Source organism: Conger conger, chromosome 3 (assembly GCF_963514075.1).
Source record: "Conger conger chromosome 3, fConCon1.1, whole genome shotgun sequence".
Classification (NCBI taxonomy): Eukaryota; Metazoa; Chordata; class Actinopteri; order Anguilliformes; family Congridae; genus Conger; species Conger conger.
The window spans coordinates 13,328,404-13,353,373 of NC_083762.1; the positions used below are offsets into that span (position 1 = coordinate 13,328,404).

General features: G+C 48.0%; 1 protein-coding gene across 4 annotated transcripts in view; it reads right to left on the reverse strand.

The window, feature by feature from the left end:
• The window catches only part of raph1a (Ras association (RalGDS/AF-6) and pleckstrin homology domains 1a), an 88,610-nt gene that overhangs the window by 58,417 nt on the left and 5,223 nt on the right, over positions 1 to 24,970 (reverse strand). For all 4 annotated transcript variants that reach the window (XM_061234905.1, XM_061234904.1, XM_061234902.1 and 1 more), the window contains exon 2: positions 1,318 to 1,423. The gene's annotated coding sequence lies outside the window, so the exon portion shown is untranslated. The remainder of the gene's footprint in view (positions 1 to 1,317; positions 1,424 to 24,970) is intronic.

The following is a 24,970-nucleotide window of genomic DNA, read 5'->3' on the forward strand; positions in this document are numbered from 1 at the left end:
CCGAAAACACAGCGTCAGACCTGCGTAAGTTTAACCGATGTGAGGCACTTCAAAATATTTATCTTGCTTATGCTAACTAAATGCTTCTGGCTTTTAGTGGCGAGGCATCGATGCTGTAAACGTACTCTTAATAAAATGGAGATTAAAAGCTGCTATCCGTCCTGGACACCGGCCAGATCGGCCAAACGCAGATCCCTGGTGTCTCCTCTCATTATCCGCGAGTAAAGCCAGGATAACCGCAATACAAACTCCCCCTCTCCCCCTCTCCCCCTCTCTCCCTCTCTCCCTCTCTCCCCCTCTCCCCCTCTCTCCCTCTCTCCCTCTCTCCCCCTCTCTCCCTCTCTCCCTCTCAGGGCTGGGTGAGGGGTAATGACAGTGTGGTGGGAAGACACGTGTGTGTGAGAGCGTGCACGAGTGTGTGAGTGTGTGTGTGTGTTTGTGAGTGCGTGAGAGTGCGTGAGAGTGCGTGAGAGTGCGTGAGAGTGCGTGAGAGTGCGTGAGAGTGCGTGAGAGTGCGTGAGAGTGCGTGAGAGTGCGTGAGAGAGTGTGAGAGAGTGTGTCTGTGTGTATGAGTGTGAGAGAGTGTGTCTGTGAGTGTGTGTGAGAGTGTGTGTGTGAGAGTGTGTGTGTGTGTGTGTGTGAGTGTGTGTGTGAGAGTGTGTGTGTGTGTGTGTGAGTGTGAGTGTGAGTGTGAGTGCGTGCGCGTGCGCGTGCGCGTGAGCGTGAGCGTGTGCGTGTGCGTGTGCGTGTGCGTGTGCGTGTGCGTGTGCGTGTGTGTGAGTGAGTGAGTGAGTGAGTGAGGCCGTGATGACAGGGCAGCAGTCTCAGCTGTAATTCCACACACAGCAGAAAGGAGAGCGCCTCTAAAGGACTCCCACACACCCATACCTCACCGCACGATTCCACTTCAGCAGGGACGCCTCCCAAAACCAGCCGTATCCACAACAACCACGGAAGAGCCTCAAATCCTGGCTCTGATCTGGTCTTTCTATGTTGACAACTGATGTTCTTCAAAACCAGCCCCCCACCCTGCCCCCACCGTCATGATTGCGGACAATTTAGTTTCCTCAGCGGGAACAAAAAAAAAAAAAAGACCTGTGTTCACAAAATGGATTCCATTTCCATACGTAAACAGTCAGTAAAAAGAGCAGCAGCACAAGAGGCAAGCAGGATAGTGTGTGTGTGTGGGGGGGGGGTCACTAAAATGTAATTTGGAGATACAAAAAGCCATTTTAAAAAGGAAGCACTTGTGGTAATGAGCCACATCCACAGAGGTGTAGATAAGGGGGCATTATCAGTGACCAGGGCGGGGCTTACCTTTGGCTTTGTTCCTTCTCCTCCCCCGAATTCAGGGCCCGCAGACAACCCAGACAAGCGTGGAGGTCACACGCACACCCTCCCACACGGCTGGCTTAATAACTGCCTGAAGAAAAAAAAGAAAACACAATCAGCTCTACTTCCCCACGGTTACCAAACACTCCAGTTTCAAATTCGCACAGACAGCCCCCGGATAATAATTCAAACGCATTCAAAGGAAAGCCTAAAATCGATTCAGTTATACCCTGTATAGTGCAGACTAAGCGATCGGAGTGCTTTACCGGGCACAGATAAATCACTCTGCCAATACCGGCCGAAAGCACAGAAAGGACTGGACGTTTCATCGTTTCCCGACCCGAAACCATGACGCACCGCCAGAAAACGTACCTGCCCCAAGCACTCAGGAGTGCTCTTCCCAAAACTCCCACAACACCTAGCGCTTTCGACACAATGGCCTGCTAGCCCAGTTTATCACCGCTGCCATGGCAACCGCACACAGCGCCCCCCCCGGAGGAGTGAAGCCCCGGCACGTTCCGTCGTCTGGAAGACCGAGGGGGGGAGGGGGGGGCTAAATCACGCCCCGTCGCAGACTCCACAGTCAGTCAGCGGCTACGGCCACAGTGCCGGCGGAGTGTTTCTGCTGCTTTTACCGCGGTGAAACAGTCCGACGGGGGCAGAAAACCCTGCGGCCCGCGGCACCTGCTCAGGGACTCGGGGAGCGTGGGCGGAGGGAGCAGCACAGGAACAGATTCGGGGGTGTTCAGGGGGCACGAGGCCGTGTCGGCTCTGATCCGAAAAGGGCCAGCGTAGGAGCGGGTTCTCGCTCCAGCCCGGCACGATGACACCGTACGAAGGTGTTGATTGAAGACGATTATTTTAGGAATTTAAGCAGGTGACGTAGCGCTGGGTAAGAACAAAAACCTGCTCCCACCTCTGCACTTTCAGATTAAGCTTGGACACCTGCTATAGCTGTTGAGATGCTCACTCACTGTGCAATATGGATGGCTACACTGGGTTAAAACACAGAAGGACGTAAAATAATGAATGTGTGTTTGTGTGTGTGTGTGTGTGTGTGTGTATGGGGGGTAGTTCCCCTAAAATCCCCACCCCCACTTCACAGTCCCTTGGGCACTGTACAGCTCCCCCTCTCCTTCCCCCCTCCCCCCTTTAGTAGGCAGCTGTCCACAGAACAACTGCAAAAGCTGTCAATCCACAGTGTGGCAGTTGTTTCCAACTATGTGTGTGTGTCTGGTGTGTGGCGTGCATGCGTGTGTGTATGAGTGTGTCTGTGTGTGCCTACATGTGTGTGTGTGGTGTGTGTATGTTTGCGTGTGTGTGTGCACGCGAGTGAGCAAACATTGCTGTGCATGTCAGCATGAGCAGCTTCAAAAAGAACAAGAACCCAACAGATTTCCACAATCTAGCATCTCTAATGCCAACCTACAATCGGGAAACAATTTGGTTCTGTCAATCACCACAACAAGGGCAGGCACATTCCATTGCCCTCAGAGAGAGTGGCCCAGGGCAATGACACACACAGCCAGGCCACAGGGGGCACTGTCCCATTTTCCACCTCCCCTAAACCAGCATCAAAGGCCTCACTTCCAGCAGCAGAATGTAGGAAAATGTTCAGCGATGTTCATAATCCCTCAGATCTACCGAACGAGACATTAAATCCAGATCAATAAAATTGTTTCCCAGTAACCACAAAATTGCTTAACATAACGGTGAAGAACATTTGCCAAAGGTAAGCCAGGTCACAGTTCAAGAGAGAATATTTTTTTCAACTTGATAGGCCCAGACCATGGGTACATTTTAAAAACATGAACTGGCTGTCAGGCTATAAGAGTGTTCAACATGATTAATTTTTGAGGGAAAACTCAAAAAACATTCTCAAAGGCCGCCATTTTGTTTTGGCCCAACTTGTTCAGCTTGTATTTCATTCACTCTCAAAATTCAAAAAGCAGTGATCATCTTGGATACATTAATAACTGTGTGCTCAGCCAAGCGGTAGACCAAATTTGATTTAAAAGCAATCGAGTTGAATACCTTGGGGGAGGGCAAGACCCCAGTTCCAGAACCATAAGTTAGACCCACTCAGGCAGTCAAGGAAAATATAATTAGAACAACTGAATTTACATACCATCAAGTCTGCTTGTCAGAAAGATCTAGTACAGCCTATTAGAGTTAGTATTATTCAATAAATGTATTTCAGTCAGAACATTGACATGTCCTGCACCACGCAATTTCAGCAACTGTACAGGGACTGAGGTGTACAGCCTATATGGTGTTTGTGTTCAACCTGTGTGCATATAATGTACACAGAGGACAGATACATAATTGAATTGAACTAGCGCACTTAGAGCCAGGTTGATGATGCTGTGAAGTTGTTCAGCACTCATGCAAAGGTGAAGATTAGCCTCACGCTAACCATGCTAGTGCTGACTGTGGCCAGTAGCTCCAGAGGGCAACGTGCCACTGGGCTATCGGCTGCCCATGGACTGCATGTCAAAGCAGCAGACCGAGGTCTGACTGACGCCACCTTGTGTGAACATAGCTGCAGTCTGAGGTGTGAAAAGCAGCTGGTGACACCGCACGTTTGGAAGGAGAACCGACAGAGGGGTTCACAGCATGAACGCGGCTGTGGTTGCAGACAATTGGTCGTTCCAAATTGGGGTGGGAATTGGAGATGCCCAGCCTCACATTGGGTGCCAAATTTATATAAATATGTATTTTTTTTAAAGCGAAGATTAATGCCTGGTGTCACATGACAAACCAGCAGGGAATGGCCACACGCCCCTCATACCGCCATCTTACACAGCACGAGATATAATCAGCGAGGCTAAAAGCCATGTAACTCTGAGAACAATGAGAAAGAGATCTTTTCAAAATGGCATCCGTGTGCACCTGCAGCCAAAGCTGAAACGCATAAAGCTCCCCCAAGCGCATGAGGCAGGCTTCTGATGCGGTTACTGTACCCTGATTTATGGGCCTGTAACTGAAGGCTGAGAGGGGCTAATGCACTGTGAGAACGGAAAACCCACACCGGCTGCAGAGGAGGCCAGGGCACTCACATGACTCGTATGTATTCAATCCGCTTACTTTACAGGAAAGACTTCTGTATCTGCTCGGCCTTTGTAAAGGATCCGATTGATCCAGCAGACAGGACAGCGCGTCGGGACTGCGACGGATTATCCGCCGACCTTTCGCCCGAAGGCAGGCCGGCCGACGGCCCCGGAAGCACGTCTTTGCGTCGCCGTTCACGTGACGTTCCTGAACGTGGTGGGAGTCGGACCCTGTGACTGGCCCTTTGGGTCAATCTTTAGACAAGCCTTTCGGTGTGACACGTCACGCGAGGAAAGAAGCCCTGGCCCTCGCTCCGCACACATCCAGCCCCATTCACTTCAGCAAAGGTCAAAGGTGAACACTTTACAATGAGGTCACATGAATTGGCTAATGCGGGCTAGTTGTTATCTAACCAACTACTGAGCAGCTTGGTTAATGTATTTGTACAGCAACAATTCCTGTTAACAGCTACATTGGTTAATGGCAATTCAAAACAAACAGTTAATTTCCAGTATTTGTAAATGGTTAACTAATTATACGTTTACCCTGTGGTTTACTGATGTATGAATATTCATGCCACAAATACATTGATGTGTTCATTAACGAGTAACTAATGGAAAGTTAATTTCATACTTGATTCATGGATTTGTACCAATAATTCATTTTAACAACTACATTACAGTAGTTAATGCCAATTATTGGGACTTTATTGTGAAGTGTTTCACTTGTATAAATGGGACACATCTTAGTGTTGGAATAAACCAGAAATATGGGATTACTGTCATCTCAGTTCAGTTCCTGATTTATCCGCAGGTCTGTATTTAGAATGACACCCTTATAGTGAAGTGCAGAGAAGCAGCACTGCTATATTTCAGTAGATCTACCTCAATGGAACATTTTATATATTTTTCTTACCTGTACATTTCAGCGTGCAATCTCAGTGTAATATAACATTAAAGATTCTTTTTATCCTTTTTTAGTGGAGATCTCATTTTGCTTCACATGCAAAAAAAAAATTAAAAAAAAACTGTCTTAACAAGCATCTTATATTTAGACTTAATCTTATCTTTTCTGCTAAATGAGACAAAAAAAAACAAACGGCCAATGAGGTGAGAATTTCACTTTTCAAGCAAACAATAACTTCAAACAAGCTAATATTTTCCACTAGAGAAAAAAGAAGAACTTAAGTCTTATTACACGGCTAAAAACGCTTAAGACAGCCGTTTTTTGCAGAGCACGTCTGAGTCAGGGAACATCACAAGGTAATATCACACCTCCTCCTCCCCCTTGTGGAGCTACAGCAGGTCTCCAGTTCCTCCCCCAGGCTACAAATTCTTCAGAGAGCCCTCGCAGAAGGGTGTGGGTGTTCCAAGGTTATTACACGTCTGTCGGACACAGTGACTCCCATTACGGAGCGATACGTGCTTATTCCAGGGTTATTACGCGTCTGTCGGACACAGTGACTCCCATTACAGACCGATGCGATACGTGCGTATTCCAGGGTTATTACGCGTCTGTCGGACACAGTGACTCCCATTATGGAGCGATACGTGCGTATTCCAGGGTTATTGCGCGTCTATCAGACACAGTGACTCCCATTACAGACCAATGCGATACGTCCGTATTCCAGGGTTATTACGCGTCTGTCGGACACAGTGACTCCCATTACAGACCGATGCAATACGTGCGTATTCCAGGGTTATTACGCGTCTGTCGGACACAGTGACTCCCATTATGGAGCGATACGTGCGTATTCCAGGGTTATTGCGCGTCTATCGGACACAGTGACTCCCATTACAGACCAATGCGATACGTCCGTATTCCAAGGTTATTACGCGTCTGTCGGACACAGTGACTCCCATTACAGACCAATGCGATACGTCCGTATTCCAGGGTTATTACGCGTCTGTCGGACACAGTGACTCCCATTACAGACCGATGCGATACGTGCGTATTCCAGGGTTATTGCACGTCTGTCGATACTGCGTTGTGCTGCCTCAGGCGTGGATGGGGGAATCCACACCTGGCCCTGGAGCTCAAAACACTGCTTCTGCACTTAGACACAAAAACAACCATGACATCACCAGCCCAGGTGTCAGGTGGGGGGTGTGCGTGCAGAGCACGCTTCAGACCTCCTCTCCCAGCATGCAACGGGGCCGGTTCAGTGAACTATGTCCAGTCCCCTCCCTAGAGAAACAGTGTCTACTTTTAGCCTATTAAGGTGACAAATATGCACTACTGGTAACTGAAAGCACTGAATTCCTAGAACACGGATTTAGAACAAACATTCCAAAAATCTACAGGTTAATGGAACTGTGTCAGAGTCCAGAGAATCCGAACCGCAGCAGAATATCCAAAAACATCGCTCGTGTCGGGGTCAACGTCCCAGTGAACAGCAGCCTGGGAATCGAGCGTCACGCTCCATGAAATATGTGAACGCTGTGTTTTTATAAACAGATTTGAGGATAGAATTTCTAGAACTTGATTTGGCCTTATAATTCACAAAAACAACCTGCTTCTAAATAAAAAAAGTAGTACTTTCACAAAGGAGAATCTAAAAAATTCTGCACTCGTAGCAAAGCAGTTTTTCCCATTCACGAGCCCTTCCCCCACCCGCAGACAGTCACAGTCACCTATGCTGACTGCTCACCAGCAATCCGCTCTCCTCTGTCCTGTCCTCTCTCCCTCCTCCTCTTCTCTTCAGCTCCACCCATTATCCCTTCATTTGCAGGCACCATCTTTGCCAGAGGGCTTCAGACTCAATTACCCCCCCCCCCCCCCAGGGCTGGGCCCCACTGCTCCACAGGAAACCACAGCGTCTGTGGCCCGTTTCCCAACGGATACGGGTCATCACGCTACACATTGCTATCGACGTCACCCGTATACACCCCCCCCCCCCAGCCCCCCTGCCCACTCAGTACGGACCCCTGCACTGGCCAAAATAAATAAATCAATCTCAACTATTTTAGTACTTATTTAGGAAAAAACATTTGAATATGAGACAAATGTTTTTTCCAATGGGGCAGGACAGATTTGACTCATTTCAAGATTCTCATCTCTTTCCAAGATTTGTCAATGGGATAAGAACATCTTACCGGTCAATCAAACAGTAACTGAAAACAAGGTAATATTTTCTGATTGAGTGATAAAAGATCTGACTAAAAATGCTTGCTAAGACGGCCTTGTTTTTGCAGTGTGTCCATTCTCAAAGGAAAAACCAGCACGACTGTCAGGTCTGTTTCAGTAGGACAGGCACCAGGAAGCACAACGTCCCATCGTTTACGAGTTCATCAAAATATTTAGTTGACCTGGCACACACTGCTGCAATCCAATGCTCCCAGTCTTTCAAAAAGCCCTTCAACACTGCCTCGATGAGCCCACGCCACACTGACCAGTTTTACTGCAGAGGACAATATGTACAGGCAGTATTTTTTATAACTGTACTTACTTTAGAGCGGGGGGGGGGGGGGGGGGGGAATCTCACCCGTAAAGGGCGGGGGAGGTAGCAGGTTTGTAGCCCAACACATGGGACTCATCTAGGGCTGGACACTTGACCGAAGACCATGATTAATTCAGCGGTTGAAACAGGTGCGGTAGTGCTGGCCTAAAACAAAAGCCTGCACCACATTGGCCCGTTTTGGATGAGAATGGACACTTTAAAAGGCCCATTGTACACCTTTCCTGTGTTTTATTTTAGGACATGATATCCATAGCAAGTGCTTTTAAGTAGCAAAAACAATCTATATCCAGTTTTACATGTCCATTCTCCAGCACCTCTCAGGAACCTCCCCAAGAACAGGCTGTTTTAGTGACCGCGTCTTAAAGGGACATTGACATCAGTGAACCTACTGTTCTGATCAGCTGGCGAGCTCCAAAGAACTGAACAGACTGTGCCGAGCACTTGGATTTGTTCCGTCTAGCGAGGGTGAGGAGGGCCGCGCTGAAGCAAACAAGCGTATTATTGTGAGGTCATAACTTCACGGAACTCCAAATGGCTAGTTTACATGCACATTTTCTTCATACGGATTGTGTGGATTGATTTGGGGACGGTGCGTTTTGATACTTTCACAGTGATTTAATAGCATCTTCAACTCCTTTACAGTCCGCATTATCACACAGTGGCCACAACTGCATCTAGCCAACACAAAATGTTCTTACTGGAATGTTTTGTTAATGCTCTAACATTGCCACTAGATTGCAGCGAGATTGTTAGCATGTTTTGTGTTAGATAGGGAAGGCAACTTAGGATACTAAATCACTGAGGGCAGGACACGGCCTCATGCCACATCACAGAAGGCACAGAACGCACGCACACACGCACGCACTCAAACCACCATAACTTTCCCTTCTCATGAGAGACCAGCAGCCATGTTGAACAATACAATAGCGGCAAGCGCACATCCAAAGCATTTACCACAGGTGCTAGGTAAGAACACAAAGTTAGAAGGTCATACCCGCACACTGCTGTTAAAGCTTTCTGGTAATTATTACTTATTAAAGCTAATTAGTGTTTGCCAAGTCAAAACACTGTCTGTCCTGTCTTAAAGTCCTGACTTACTTTAACACAGTGCTACTCAACTCCGGGTCCTGCGGGCCGCAGTGTCTGCAGACATTTTGCTCCTACCGTGTGCTACACCACCTGATTGGCTTATTATCTGAAGCCAATCAGGTGGTGTAGTGCACGGCAGGAGCAAATACCTGCAGACACTGCGGCCCGCAGGACGTGGAGTTGAGTACTAATAGGTAATACAAATACGAATTACTTTTAATGAGTAATAATTACCAGTGAGCTTTAACAGCAGTGTGTGGGTATTATCTTCTAGCTTACCGTCCTGCCATCAGGCAGGGGCTGCGTCCTCATCGGCTTCCCTGGCCAGCATTGGCCATGCTCCCCAGGGGAATGACCTCACTTCCTGTCTGACCAGGAAGAGAGGCAGCCCAAGACAGGAAATGGGGCGAGATGCAGCTGAGAAGATAAGTGCCTAGCCAGCAATGCTTGGGGTCATAATTTAAATTAATTTTCATAATTGCTAAGGAGCAGGAAAGATGAGTCTAGTGACCATATATCAGATCTGGGTCAAATACGCAATTGTTTTGGATTCAAATACTTTTCTACACTTTACAGAGCTTGTCTGGTGTATTAGAACCAATGAAACGTTCTCAAAAACTGCCCTCTTGGTTGGCTAATTTATTTTGAATGATAAAAAAAATAATTGTCTTGTAATAAGACTTGAGAATCTTTTTTTCTTTCTCAAGTAAAAAATATTAGCTTGCTTTAAGCTACCGTGTGCTTGCCAAGTGAAATTCTCACTCCATTGGTAAATTTTGAAATGAGTCAAACTCTCACCTCATTGGCAGTTATTATTATTTTTTTTTGGTCTCATTGAGTGAAACAGTGATAGAAATAAGATTTAAAGTCTAAATGTAAGACTAAGACGCTTGTGAAAACTGTTTTTTGCAGGGGGCACCGTCCTTTCAGCAAGAGCAGGGGTGAGGGGGGAAGAGAATGACCAGCGCAGCACCTCCCGGGGTTCCCGTTCTTCCAAAACCACGTTCAGGAACAGCGCGTTCTCTGGCTTCCGCGTGCGGTCGGGGCGGCCCGGCTAAGAAAAGCCTCTCAAAGCCGAGAGAACGTGGCAGAGAAAACGAGCATTCCTCCTCCGGGCCGGCGCCTTCCAGTCACGAGCAGAGAGCGCCCCACGCCGCATACCTCCCGAAACGAGGTCGACCCTTCCGCCACACGGCCCCTCTCGCACCTGTCACCTGTCAGTCACGGAGCAGACACCTGCCTCTTCTCCCGGCACCCGGTGGCTAACCTCCACACACTGGCAAGGTCGCGTATCCTCACGGCCCTTTCACGCCAGGACTGGAGTCTAATCAAAGATCTGCAGCAGACGGCACAGCTCCCATTCACTTTATTAGCCACTGGCAGACATTACAAAAGAAGAAGAACCCAATATCTCCCCGAGTCAAAAGCCCAATATCTGGCAGGATTTAGAGAAGAATAAAACGTTTACAACTACAGCAGGACTATAGGCTGAAAATAGCTAATATGCCTAGTGGCAAAGTGCCCTTAACCCCACATTGACTCCTGCTTAGCATCAGCCAAATAACAAATGATTTATTTATGACAATTGAGATGGGCTTCAGTGACAGTGAGGTTGAGCCGCTTTGACCTCAAGAACCAGACTCTGGTCCACCAGGGACGTGAACGTATCTGACAGAAAAAAAGCTTGACTGTCATCAGCTAATGGCAAACGCTGCTTTACATGGTGACCTGGGCACTATAGGACAGGGATGAAAGAGGTGTGGTTATGCAAAGGGCCCCACACATCACTTTACATATAGGAGTGCGTGCAGCTGCTCCTAAACCACACCTCACACAACCAGACCTGGGTCAAATACGTCATTGTTTTACATTCAAATACTTTTCTACTCTTCAATGAGTTTGTCTGGTGTATAGGCACCTATGAAATACTCTCAAAAAGTGCAAGCCCGGTCCTGTTGGTTGGCTCAATTGGACCAGCAAGATCAAATCGAGCACAGAAAAGTATTTGCATCCAATTTGACCTGGCAGAGAACCTCGCAAGGGGTCAAAGTGGCCCATCCTGTTTCTGGCCAGGAACATCAGTGGCGTTTTCCAGAACGCCTCACTGAGGCAGGGCTGTGGATTAAATGTGCTATCCCCTCTGGAGGATGTGAAAGCCCGGAGGGGTCTCAGGGGTGGGAAAGGCGTTGCCTCACTCAGGGGGGTCCGCTGGGGGTGAGTCAGCAGAGAAGAGGAGGAGGAGGAGGAAGAAGAAGAGGCCACAAAGAGCGCTAGTTCCAGGTTCTGCAGGCCTCGTACCCCCCTCTGAGCTACGGGTTCAGATCCTAGCGGGGGCCCAGCTGTCCAGGGGCGGCGGCGCTGCTCAAAAAATAGAACCAGATGAGCCAAGTACGATGATGTCCAACAGCTAGAATGTCACAGTTATTCATGGGTCCCACCACCAGGCCTGAGAAGTCATACAATCACTTCAAAGTTTTGACGATCTGGTAATTAGGTCCAACAACAACGCAGCGGCAACAAATTCGACAGTTACTCTCCTCGTCAGACTAACGGTCACAGCAAGAGGAAGAAAACCCACTAAAAAAGGACTCCGCTTAGTTTAGCACACGAGTGATGGCTACTAAAAATAAAGGAGATGGACAAGCGGTTAACACCTGTGGATGCAGACGAGAGCCTAGGCGACTCGCTGGGCGTAAAAGTGCGAGTCGAGCCTGAACGCGAGACCCCCGAGTGCAGGGTGAGGTCACACGTGCTCAGAACAGGCCCTGACCTCGGAGAGCGCACCAACGCGGCGTACCACATACCATTTTCAAAAGCGGCCTCGCCCTCGCCAACACAAACGGCTACTTCCTGTGCTCGCCTTCCACCGTTGAAAAAAGCGCTTACTTTAAATAAGGCAAAATCGGTTGACCAAACAAGAACACAAAAAGAGAGACGAAGCAGAGCATTGTGGGGGGATCTCTTATCTGCATAGCTGTGGGACATGTAGTTACCATCACTTAGTCTGCGCACAGAGCTGCAAGTCTAAACAAACGGAGGCGACGCGTCAGACAAACAGCATCCCGTATCTGATTAAGAAACTAAAACACAAGCCTCGTCTGCACTCCAGGGGACGCACAGGAAGAGGGGAACAGAGAGAGGAAGAGAGGCTGCTCGTGTGCAGCTGGACGAGGAGGCGTGACTTCTCCCAACCCAAAACATGTCCAACGGTCCTTTTCTCAAATTTCTGTTTTTTCCCCCCATAAAGCTTTCGGTCATTACGTTAGCGTGATTCAATCCCTTTGGCAGCTGAGGATCGTGTTCTGGCGTTAGTGTGGCTCTGAAGGACCCTGACAGCTGCGGGTATCCCACCCAGCTCTCCTGACCGAACAGAACCAGCAACGGGCTTAATTACACAACGCACGGGAGAGAGAAACAAAGGCCAGCCCAGATAGCATCGATCGGACCAACCTCTAATTTCAGCCGCAAAGGTCATCTTAACCGCCACTCTAACCATGACCATTACAGACGCAAAACGCAGTTAAGAATGACCCAGAAATCAATGGGAGGACTCGAGTGAAACACAGTGGCTCAAGACATTATTATTGATCAGGGAAGTGCCTTCAGGTGTACACAGAGAAAAGGACCCAGCACATTCTGAACAGAGTATGACCTGCAGGAGTTCCCATGGAGGTTTACAAAGCATGATTAGCACCTACATCCACAGACCCATATACACACAACCTTCCTTAATCTGGACCCCTCTAGTACAGTTAGCTAATCAATTCAACACACACACACATATAACCCAATCCTGGCCCCGCTAAAGTCAGATGATCATCTACAACCTCTCACACAAAAACAAACAAACACATATACACACTAATCCTGGCCATTACAGCTGGCTTATCACCTTCGCACGCACATAACCCCTGTCCTGGCCTCTTTATTAGTTCGTTTATTATGTTCACACACACACACACGCATATGTACACACACACACACACACACACACACACACACACACACACACACCACGGGGGGTCTGAGGGGTCAGCTTCCACACACATGGTGGGAATTAGCGTGCAGGGGCAGGAATTTTCTCACGGCTATGCAGGAGTTAAAGCGACCCGTCCGTCTAACCGTGGGATGTTTGAACAGCGGTCGGCCCCTGCCGGGCCAATCGGGTCGTCTGAACGCTCACCCGTATCTTTACGACACACGGGGAGGGAGACTCCCGTCGTAGAGCAGCGTGACCCGTTTCAGGTTTACCGACTACAAGCGGGGCACCATATAAATTCCACAGCCCTGACGAAATGCACATGTTCGCTGTACGTATGTGTACTCTCATCTAACCAGGCCTGTAAACGGACTCAGAAATTATGGCCACAGACAGGGATGTTCTATTAGGGGTTGGATAGAAAACTGAAAACTAGGGAGTGACTTGGACCACTGTGGAATAGGATTTTCACATAAGGCAATGGTGGGACGGACACACACACGCACACACACACGCACGCACGCACATGCACTCGACCGAGACAGGACCTCAGGCTCCAGCAGTATAACACGGGACACAGAGCCACATATGAACACACGGGACTTGGGACATCCATACCAACACAGCGCTTTCAGGTCAACTCAAAACTAACATACAAATGTACACGTAGCAAGCTGACACAAACACTTCCCAATGAGTAGGTTCTGTGTCACCAGGAAAAGGCCTTACATGTCAGCAGTTTCCGTACAAAAGTTGCGTGTATTTCCGATTAGCCGGCAAAAGGAAACGCGAATCATAGTGAGTGTCCACCAACTGCTGCGCACATATTCTGAAGAGGACGCAACACCATTACGCAATCGAAAGACCGCCGTAATCAAAATGGGGCAGAGGCATGTGACATCGGCCCCAGTCACATGACACGTCATCACTTAGTCTAAACATGACAGAGTGAGGGGGGGGGGGAGCCAGGTTGAATTTACAGGGAAAGAGGACTCAGACACACAGACTCAGACACCCATTTACACATACACTCACACTAATTCTTTGAGACCTCAGTGGGTCAGTAAGAAACAGGAAGTGATATCGTGGGACATATTTACAACCTCGGGGACCCGACCAAGGGCCATATCAAGGGCCAGAGGGCAGCTGCGGCCTCTCACAGTCCCTATGAACTTCAATTTCATCACAACGCAGCCTCCTGAAACAGGGCTGAGTGAGCCAGCACGGAGCACGCAGACACAAACACCACCCAGTGAGAAATATGAGAAAGTCTGGGAATATCACCTGGACAAGAACCAGCAGGCAGCGAGAGTGCCACCTACACTACAGGGATGATGAGGGCCTGTACTATGCATTATTAAAAAGGTTTTTTTTTTTTTTTTTTTTTTTAAACCACCGGCGCACTCCGGACTGGAACTGATCAGCTCATCAGGACTCGTCCCAGACCTCCCAATGACCTGCCTTGGGCCTGCCAAGGAGGATTCTGGGAGTTTATGGCAGCACCTCACATCCAAGGTTACACCCTTCCACAGATGGCTTTCCCTCTACACCATTTACACAACACCAAAGGTCACATCAACAGTCCCCATGTTTAATCCGTCTAATCGTGATCTCGTAATGTTCCATAAGTGATTTGGTGTGCAGGTTATCACATATAATCTGAGGTTGTTATATTTCTATAATCATGTCCACATTTCCTCAGTGCTGTCTGGAGTAGTTTCCAGTCCATGCAAAGTGAGATGCTCAAATGTGAGATTTGAGTCCTGATCACTGCCAACACCGACAGTTTCATGTGAAACCAAGAGCCCTTAAGACAGCACCCCCGCAAAGCGAAAAACAAAACCAGGCATTTAAAACCTGGAACGCCCCCACCCCCCCATCCCCAAACTTCTGCAGTCTGGTACAGGGGTTTGTATTCAAGGAAATTTCAAACAATGATGAAAATCTGGCAGGTGAGTAAGTGCAGTGTGAGCTGGCGAGTGAAACAGAGCTGTGTCATGGGGATTATTCAGGGATAAGGGGCACTTCTCTCTCGAGGGCTGACGGCCAGCCACCACCAATGACTGGACCCTCTGTCGCTCAGGGACAACAGCCTTCAGCTTCTGGCCAGAGACCTGCGAATCTGTGCTCCATTCACACCAGGCTGCTGAGTCACTGGGACCCAGGGCCGGGTTTAACACCAGAGACCTTTAACACACTGCTCCTTAACACACTGACGAAGAGCAGGCTTTTGGAATGTTTCATTTTCAAAATTCTAAGAACCCCATAGCCTTCGATGACCAGCAGTGCTTGTTCAACATTAGAATGTTCAGTGCAGAGCGTTCTGATCGCACATTTGCGATCTAACACCTCAAAGGGTTAAATGGAGTAGAAATTTAATCTGTGTATATGGCTTCGCCCCAGGGAAGCAGCACATGCTGAATCTGTGAGTCACAATCATGGACTGATCGCAACTCGCAGGTACCCCGCACTTAAACATTACACACCAACTCCATAACAAAAACAGTCATTTAGACATGGTATGGAAAACTTTGACGAGCCATATGGAAAAAAAAAAAAAGGGCTCAAAAACTCTAATGTAGCATTACAGTACGGTTGGCATTTCATACCTGGTGATTATCCAATACGGGGCATTTATGTTATGCAAGAACATGCAGTCTAACATGATGAGTGTGCAGTGTTGTTACAAGCACAGCCAGGGGCCACAGTGATGATTTTTGTGCAAGTGCTAGCTAAACGATAACCGTGATATTTTCCTGTTTTGCTGCGTAGGCAGGATTCTGGGGCTGCTGCAGCTGGGATTGGCTGCTGATGAGCACGTCTGCTGGTGTGTATTACACCTCTGCGCTGCAATGCCCCTGCCTGAAAACCTGACTTCTCCCCATTATGTTTTTGTTTTGGTCAGGATGGCGCTCCGTAAAATGGAGGCTGATGATTTCCCTGAGGAACAGTAACTTGACTTGTGCTTGAGAGGGGAAAGAAAAGAACTGCCAACTCAAAAACATCCCATGAAAATAAGACAGAAAAATTAATATAAAAATCAACTAACCGAAAAAGTGTGCTTTGTAAATTTCTTCATCTTTTATAAATGCCTATTTTTGGGCTATTTAATACAAAAGAAAAATAATGAATGCAACTGTTGATTAGGCAAGTAACGAAGGCGAATAAACCCAGTTAACATAAAACATTCTCAATGTTAACGCAATGTCATAACCGTGACACGACGTTCCAGTAACACTGTGAGAACAGTTTGTGTTAGCTGGATAACGCTCGCGACAGAACACTACAGATAGCGACAGAATGTGTGGTACAAACAAACGGCTAATCAAGAGCAATACAGAGAAACCGGGGGGGGGGGGGGGGGGGTGGAGGAGACCATTCTGATGAGTCTTATCAGTGAAAAATACACTTGAGCTGCGGGGGAAAGCTGTGGTATAAAACCAGGCATGCTGCTACGCAGCCCTGAGTACACTGGAAACCATCAACAAGAGCAACGGTGGGGAAAGAGGTGATACTGGATGAATGACGCACTGACGGCAGCACAGTAGAGGCCTTTAAGACGCTGTGACGCGCGGGGGAGCGGTCAGAGGGCAGGCAGCTGGGGCGAGCGACGGGGTTCCCGAGAGGCACTCCAAAAACGTGCCCAAACTAGGGAGAGGCACCTTCAACATGGTGGGGGGTGAAAAAAATGAACAGGTGGACCTTGAACCCTGGTCTCCTACATAACAGACTAACGCGCTACCCACAAAACCACATCCGCTGCAAGCCGGGGCTGTCTTTTTGATATACAAGGCTCTCCTATCCATTATTGGCATGAGATTACAGTAAGAGATTACCCTTCTGCCCCCAGGGTGCTGTTGAGGGCAAAAATATTGCTCACCAACATGGTGCCTGACTGCCTGGCTGTCAGGCGCGCCCTCTGAACTCTTCGGAGTTTCTCCGTGAAGGGCGGAGAGCGTTTGGTTGTCGGAAGACGAGCCCCCAGTGAAAGCGGCCTTGCTTGGAGACAAAACAAGGTGCAGAGGGGCCCTCCATGACCTTTAAAATGACAGTGTGTGCTTCCCTGCGCCAAACACGCCACCGTCTCCGTGCTTCTCATAACACCTCAGGCAAAGGAAAGCAAACAGAGATAAACTTTCAATATCCACGGTGCGCTGGCACGCATCGCGCCACATATGGCTTCTGTAACGAAATTATCCACAGACGTAGCAAAGGAGAATGTTATTTTCCTTGACATAGTCCAATTTTTGTACAACTACTGTGGATTTCTGAAAGAAATGTGGATTTCTTTTTCATATTCTTCTGGGAAAATAAACACCTCTTCTTTATTGATTCACAGGGAATGTGTGTGTGGTTAGTAGCCCGGTTCCCATTTTCCAGGCAGACAAGCTACTCCCACAGTTAGCCAGATGAGGAATTGTACAAAAAAAAAAAAAAGAAGAAAATACTTGGCTCTGCAGGACCAGAAAGAAATGAAGACCCAAGAACGAGTTAAACATTTTCCAAATGCGCACATTATGTGCGTCAGATGTATTTAAATTGGCCCTTTCTTGCCATTTTAGGCCTAGTAGCCATGGATGCTGCCCCACCTCTTCCTTACAGCCACCCATTCACACTCAATAAGGAGCACAGAACCACCTTAGTGGAAAAATACTGTGCAGATGAGCAGCGGAAAACCTCTCACACACTTCACTCCTACTGGACTTCAGCTTTCTTACACACAAACTGAAGAGGACGGAAGAGTGGTTGACGTGCGTTTGATTAAAGTGATTGCTTGCCAGGGATTTAGACATGGCCTTTGACTCTCCCGATAATCATACTCGCCCAGCAACAGTTGCTGTTCATCAACCTGACGGAGGCTATCCGCCATAGTCCTAGGAGAACATGGGTCACTCAAGAGCTTGTGCTTTTTTGAGCCCTGGCTCTTAAGAAAACCCAGTGACGACCCTTCATAAGGAGCCCTGTGAAGACCCTCAGACCATGGTTCATCGGTGGAAAGACACAGCAAGAGGAAAACACCCATAGCATTAAAGTCGAGATGCACTCCGCCAATACTTCCTGTCCGGACAGGTGAGAGAAATCCCAGGAATCCGCGTCTGCCTTTTTTTGCTCTCTCCCTCCATTTCGAGTGCGTTCCCCCCCTCTCTCTCTCGCAGTTCGACCGGGATGTTGACTCTTGTGGAAACGGTGGGCTGATAAAGAGGACAAAGTCCGCCCGCGTGCACATCACACACCACCGCTCGGCGAGCGGAAGGCACCGCAAGCGACCTTGTCCAACAACGCTCTTCCTGCGCGCTCCAACCGTACACCACTCTCCATATCCCAGCCCATGTGGTTTCACATTCCATCAGATGATCTCTCAGTAATTGTTCAGTAACATCTTCTTTTTTTCCCTTGGAAATTTGGGTAGATAATGATAATTTGCCTCCCATAATGAGCTATAAGTAGCCCTGCTGTTTGTACATTCCAGTCCCAGAGCCAGCCTACTATGGGTTTATTTTGGCAGAAAGGAATCAGTCCCAGCCTTTCTGGATTTGCCACTGAAAGCCCTTTGAGACTTCTACACAGGTGGTCTGGAGGTCTGAGATCCATCCTGGTATTGTCATGATTTTGGCCCAAAGGAACGCAATTCGCATCTCTAGGTAGGGAGAGTGGGTGTAGTTACACTAGTCCAGTTCATAATATCATGGTACTACGAGCCTGACTAGGTTGACAGGGAGATAAACCTGCCAAAATTCATGGGATATGCTTTGCTAATTAAGCAACAGGCAACCGCTTCTTCTGACAAACTCTGAACTATGATCGTGCAGGTGGGGCTCCAAATAGTGGCAGCAATCCAAGCCAAAGCAACCATTGACCTATAACACAATGCTGCCAAAGAATTGCTGAAACGATACCAAAAGTGTGCTGAAAGTACAATCATTGGCTAATCCAGTATGATGCAATAGGTGATTTCACTCAAATCCTACTAAGGCTACCATCATACCTGCAGTCAACATCTCTATGACCAAAATGGCATCGGATGCAGAATTAACATTTCGAATTCATTTAATTTTAATTTAATTTGTTATTTAGCTGATGCTTTTATCCAAAGCGACTTAAAGTAGATTAGACTAAACAGGTGCCAATCCCCCTGGAGCAATCTAGGGTCAAGGGCCTTACTCAAGGGCCCAACAGCTGCATGGATCTTGAGGTTACACTGGGGTTTGCACCACCAACCTTGTGAGTCCCAGTCAAGAAACTTAGCCACGAGGCTATAGGATACGCCTATATTCATGCCCCACACAAACTGTACCCCATGTTGCTCAAAAATCACACAACACAATGTCAACCTGTGTTTGTCAAGGATTTCTTGGTGCCAAACAGCGTAATGAACGATTGAGCGATCACCCTATTCCCATCACCATGAACCCAGAGAAAGTGCCCAGGGGTGCTCTGGATCTGCCAACTGAGCCTCTAGGCAACACCACCTGCAGAGCCACATCATTTCCTGGATGAAAATAAACACTCATCCAAATCAATTCAGGTGCAATCATCGCTAGTGTAGAAAGGGAGTGTGTGCAAAACGCCAGACCCATTCACTGGAAAACACAAATCCCCTCTGGCGACTCAGCCCACGTTAAAATGGATGTGTCATGACTGCTTGATCATCACAAAGTATTCTGCTGGGGAAATTCATCACTGTGAGCCGGCATTGTTTAGTAAAAATGTGAGCCACAATCAGATCCCCCACCCTCCCCCAATTTGAATGCCTCGCAGCAGATTTTATCAGGGGGGCGGGGGGGGGGCCAGTGCTCATTTTGTGTCTGTACTGGGATTGGGAACCCCCTACAATCAAATATGGGGCTTAATATAGCAGGACAGTCATCTCCCGACCAGCAAGGATCCTAATTACACCATCAAGAGAACAAAGCACTTCCTCCGCAGAGAGCTGGCCAATCTCTTACAGGCCGACAGCACTAGCCCTCCAGTGCTGGCTTTAGCCGTCCCAGAGTGCCGAGGGCCCGAAAGGACAATGGGCCGTCTGCGTTTCGCCCGATGTGCTCGCTGAGGCGGAACAAATGGGTGAGCGACTCAGACAGAACAGCCTGAAGTGTGGGAGGAGCATAGGGCCCAAGGAGCCCTTGGATCTTTCCTTTATAGTGGTGACAGAGGGGCTACAACTTACTGAGCTAGAAGACCGGCGTATAAAGACAAGGTCAGCCCTGTCACTGATACGTCATGACATTGACACTGACTGCTAGCCGGTTTGTGTGTGGACTGGCCTAGGAGGAGGCAATGTCTCTCTAAATCCCTCCCGTAAATGCCTCCTCAGTGTTTGCTGTGCTGGTCGGCAATCCATCACAGGTGCAAAAATATTTCTGCTATTTAATTTTGAAAATCAGGAGATAAGACTGGTTCCAAGGTTGTGTCCTATGGCAACAACCACTCCCAAAATCAGACAGCCAAATAGCACCTCCACCACCTTAAAATGTAAGTTGTTCAAATATTTCATTTCTATATCTTCTTCACTATTCCCAGTCTAAGTCTACAGTTCTGTGATTGCTGATGCAAAACCGCATTAAAAACCTGCCTTTCCTTTTGGGCTTATGTACGAGAGTGGAATCACAAAGTTCCAGCACATAAAAAAAAAAAATACTAAATAAAACTCACAAACAAACCTGGGGAAGATACAGAACCTCACAAACAAACCTGAGGCAGATTTAGAACCTCACTAACAAAGCAGAGGCAGGTTTAGAACCACACTAACAAAGCAGAGGCAGGTATAAAAACTTACTAAGAAAGCAGAGGCAGGTTTAGAACCACACTAAGAAAGCGGAGGCAGGTTTAGAACCTCACTAACGAAGCACGGGCTGATGAGGAATGCATACAATGGGGTCAGGGACCGGTCATGGGCCACCAGACCCAGGAACGCTTTCCCTGTTTTTCCATCTTTGCCCTCCTGGTCTCTCTGCGCCCTCTGAGAACCAGGGAGAGGGGGGAGGCTCAGGGCATGATGTCTATCCCAGCTGGACCACGTTTCTCCAGGAAGGGTCAGGGTGGTCCTGCTGGGAGAGCGTGCTCAGCAGCAATGCCAAATCGAGCTGAACCGCCACCACTGGACTCTTCAGAACTACTCCTGGCGAGCTGCTCGGAGCTGAGCTTTGATTAATTTGTTATTTAACTGACGCTTTTATCCATAGCGACTTGATACCCTTGATTTCACTAAGCAGGGGACAATCCCCCCCGGAGTAATGCAGGGTTAAGAGCCTTGCTCAGGGGCCCAACAGCTGTGCACATCTTATCGTGCAGGCGACACCGGGACTTGACTGAAAAACTTCCAGATCCCAGTCATGTAGGCTACAAGCTGACTAGGCTATATAGCCCAACAGAACAGCTCTGATTGAGCTATTCCGAGCTCCTGCTCCACCTATAAAGCCACATGTAGGCATGGTTAATGAACATTCCAGAACTTCTACCACTGAGCTTTTCATGAATGTTCCTAGTAATTTCTCCATGGTTTTTCAGATCCACACCTAATTAGCCCAAGAGAACAGCTGTGATTCTGACGTCTTCAGAACCGTTCCCATGGTCCTCCACAGAGGTAGGCATACTCAGCTCTTCAGAAGCACTCTTACGTAGCCGGACGAAACACAGGAGAGCTCCCGTTTGGCACTCCCCGTCGCTGCAGCACCAGCTAAGAGGTAAAATTCCTCCAGCACTACCCCCTACCGCAATCCTGGCAGATGCAGCAAACACTACAACTGGAATTTCATTGGCAAATTCTCCTCCATGCGTAACCCTGATCTCTGACCTTTGCTTTCTGGGGGTACAAAAAAACAAAACAAAAGGATTTATCCCAAAAACATCAGAGGGTTGGCGGGGGTGGGGTATGGTCCACAGTTAACTCTTTGAAGTTGAGTAGGTTTTTTTGGAATGTTTTTTCAACATTCTAAGTAAGCATTTTAGAACTCCAATGCATTCCATTACCAGTAGTGATCGATACATCAGCATTACAGTTTTCAGTTAAGAACATCCTCATCACATATTTGTGATCCTATACCATTAAAGGGCTCAACATTTTAACTTTAAATTTGGTAGGACACACATCATGATTACAAACTTAAATTACACTATCAGTGAACACCCCCGAGCCAGTTACTACACATTTACGTTTTCAGCTGGCAGTTGCCAAGGTTCCCAAATAACAGTGAATGGGTGGGTGCTTCAAATCTTCTGCTCTTGCCCAACACAATAATTGCCAGGCAACACACACACACACACACACACACACACACACACACACACACACACACACACACACACACGCACACACACACACACACACACACACACACATATAGGCATTGCCTCACCCTTGCCACAAAAGGCTGAGGGTGTGGTGGCCACCTGACTCAGTGAGCTTTGTCCTTTGGCTCTCAGCAGTCAGCTCACAGGTAGATTTTACACTGTTTACCACAGCAGCACTGGCCAGAGCCCTTCTTACGTGCTGTACAAACATCACATGAGCAACACCCTACACCCGTTCCTGGAAGCTCCTTCTGTGTTTCCTGTTCACCTTAATATCCAGCAACCAATCAAGATCCAGGAAAGCAGGTGAGGTGAGTGAAGAGTGTAATAAACTGCTTTAAGGAATAAATTCCGTGTAGAGTAACTGAACCAACACCAGCAGACCTTGTGGCTTTTCAGGACCGTATGCCCTAGACCACCAACCCTGTTCCTGCAGATCTACTGTCCGATATTCACTCCAACCCTAAGAAAGCAGACCTCATTCAACAGCTTCAGATCTCATTGAGCTTCTAATTAGTAGAGGTGTGCCAAATTGGAGTGAAAACCTTCAGGACAGTAGATCTCCAGGAACAGGGTTGGGCAGCCCCGCTCTAGCCGTTGAATGAGGTGTGCTTTGTTAGGGTTGGAGAGAAAACGTTCAGGGTGGCATATCTCCAGGAACAGGGCTGGCGACCCCTGCCCTAGACCCACATTTATTTTAATATCCATTGAGAAAGAATCAGCAAACACTGAGAATAGCTTCAGCCCTCCACCATTAGTGATTGGCCACACGTGCACTCCACCCATCACTGCCCTCCACCTCTCACTTGGGAGAACCACATGACCAGACCGCCCGTCACTGCTGGCACACAGAGCTCACCATTGACTGAAGCCACCATCTGCCTAAAGCTAACAGCACCTCTGAGGACACACTGCTGAAAGGGCCACCTGGCAGCCCACTGGTACAGACTCACTCCTGCATAAGCTGCTTAGCAGGACTGCACCAGGGACAGAGTCTCTTATAAAACACAGGGCTATAGCACACTACTGCATATAAAACACAGGGCTATAGCACACTACTGCATATAAAACACAGGGCTATAGCACACTACTGCATATAAAACACAGGGCTATAGCACACTACTGCATATAAAACACAGGGCTATAGCACACTACTGCATATAAAACACAGGGCTATAGCACACTACTGCATATAAAACACAGGGCTATAGCACACTACTGCATATAAAACACAGGGCTATAGCACACTACTGCATATAAAACACAGGGCTATAGCACACTACTGCATATAAAACACAGGGCTATAGCACACTACTGCATATAAAACACAGGCCTATAGCACACTACTGCATATAAAACACAGGGCTATAGCACACTACTGCATATAAAACACAGGGCTATAGCACACTACTGCATATAAAACACAGGGCTATAGCACACTACTGCATATAAAACACAGGGCTATAGCACACTACTGCATATAAAACACAGGGCTATAGCACACGACTGCATATAAAACACAGGGCTATAGCACACTGCAGCATATAAAATACAGGGCTATAGCACACTGCAGCATATTCCATCTTCAAATCTTCCACGCCAGCCTCTCAAAAAAAAAAAAGACTTTTTGGAGGACTTCCATTTTGAGAGATTAAACATACAGTAGCACATACAGTCGCACTGAGGCAAAAATGCAGTGTAACTTCACGTAGTTGTCTGTGTATGTATTCATTTATGCGTTCTTTTAACAGAGGGGGGAGGAGTACAGATCCATGTCTGGCAGTTTATCATCTTCGAGTAGCATCTGACCTGTCCTTATTTCTGGAAGACGTTTTTGAGAGCTGAAACACAGGACTGAAGCAGAAATGCAGTTTCCAATGATTTATTATAAATGCCCATGCATTAATTAATGAAATCTGTCAGGACAATCTTTTTTTTTTTTTTTTTCAGGAGGGGGGAAGGAAGTACAGATCTATGTCATCCGGCAGTTTATAATCTTTTACTGGCGTCGTCTGTCTCCCGAGGCATCCTCCCAAATTTTTGGGGCCCGGGGTGCCCTGCGTTTGTGTGGGAGGTCGCCGCGGTCGCCTCTATTTTGGGCCCTCAGGGGAGGGGGCCGAGGAGGAGCCCCGCCACAGCTGCTAGGAGAGGTCAGCCAGGCACAACACAAGCGGAACTCCATTAGCTCTCAGTAGAACAGCCTTTTCTGGAATGTTCCTTTCAGTCAGCGTTCTACAACTTTCAGTCACCAGCAGTGACCGTGTCATCAGCAATAGAGTGTTCCGTTAAGAACATCCCAACCATGTATTTGTGATCTTGCACCTTAAAGGGTTAATGATGGAGCTTTTCGGACAGTGCCCAATCGGAACCCGGCATGGGGAGCGACCGCCTCATCATTGGACGCCCTCCGCCTCTTGTCACCCCAGGACCCGCTAGAGAGGGGGGTCCAGCACAACAGCCAAGCTCCGATTTCAACCTCACGCTGTTTTAAGAGCACCACAAGAGGAGCGGCGAGGGTCTCTCTTTGACGGGACGTGCCCCGGAGTAACAAAGCGCACATAAAACAGGGCCGTTCATCTATCTGCAGCCGAGAAGGAAAACAACAACTGGAGCTCACCCAGGCTGCAGCCAGCCTTCCCCAGGACACAGCTTCAAAGACAAGAGGGGGACTGGAGAGCAGGACCTATTCTGGAATCTTTCTTTCAAAGTTCCATGTTCCATGTTCTAGAACTCAATTTCTTTCAATTACCAGCATTGTTACATCAGCA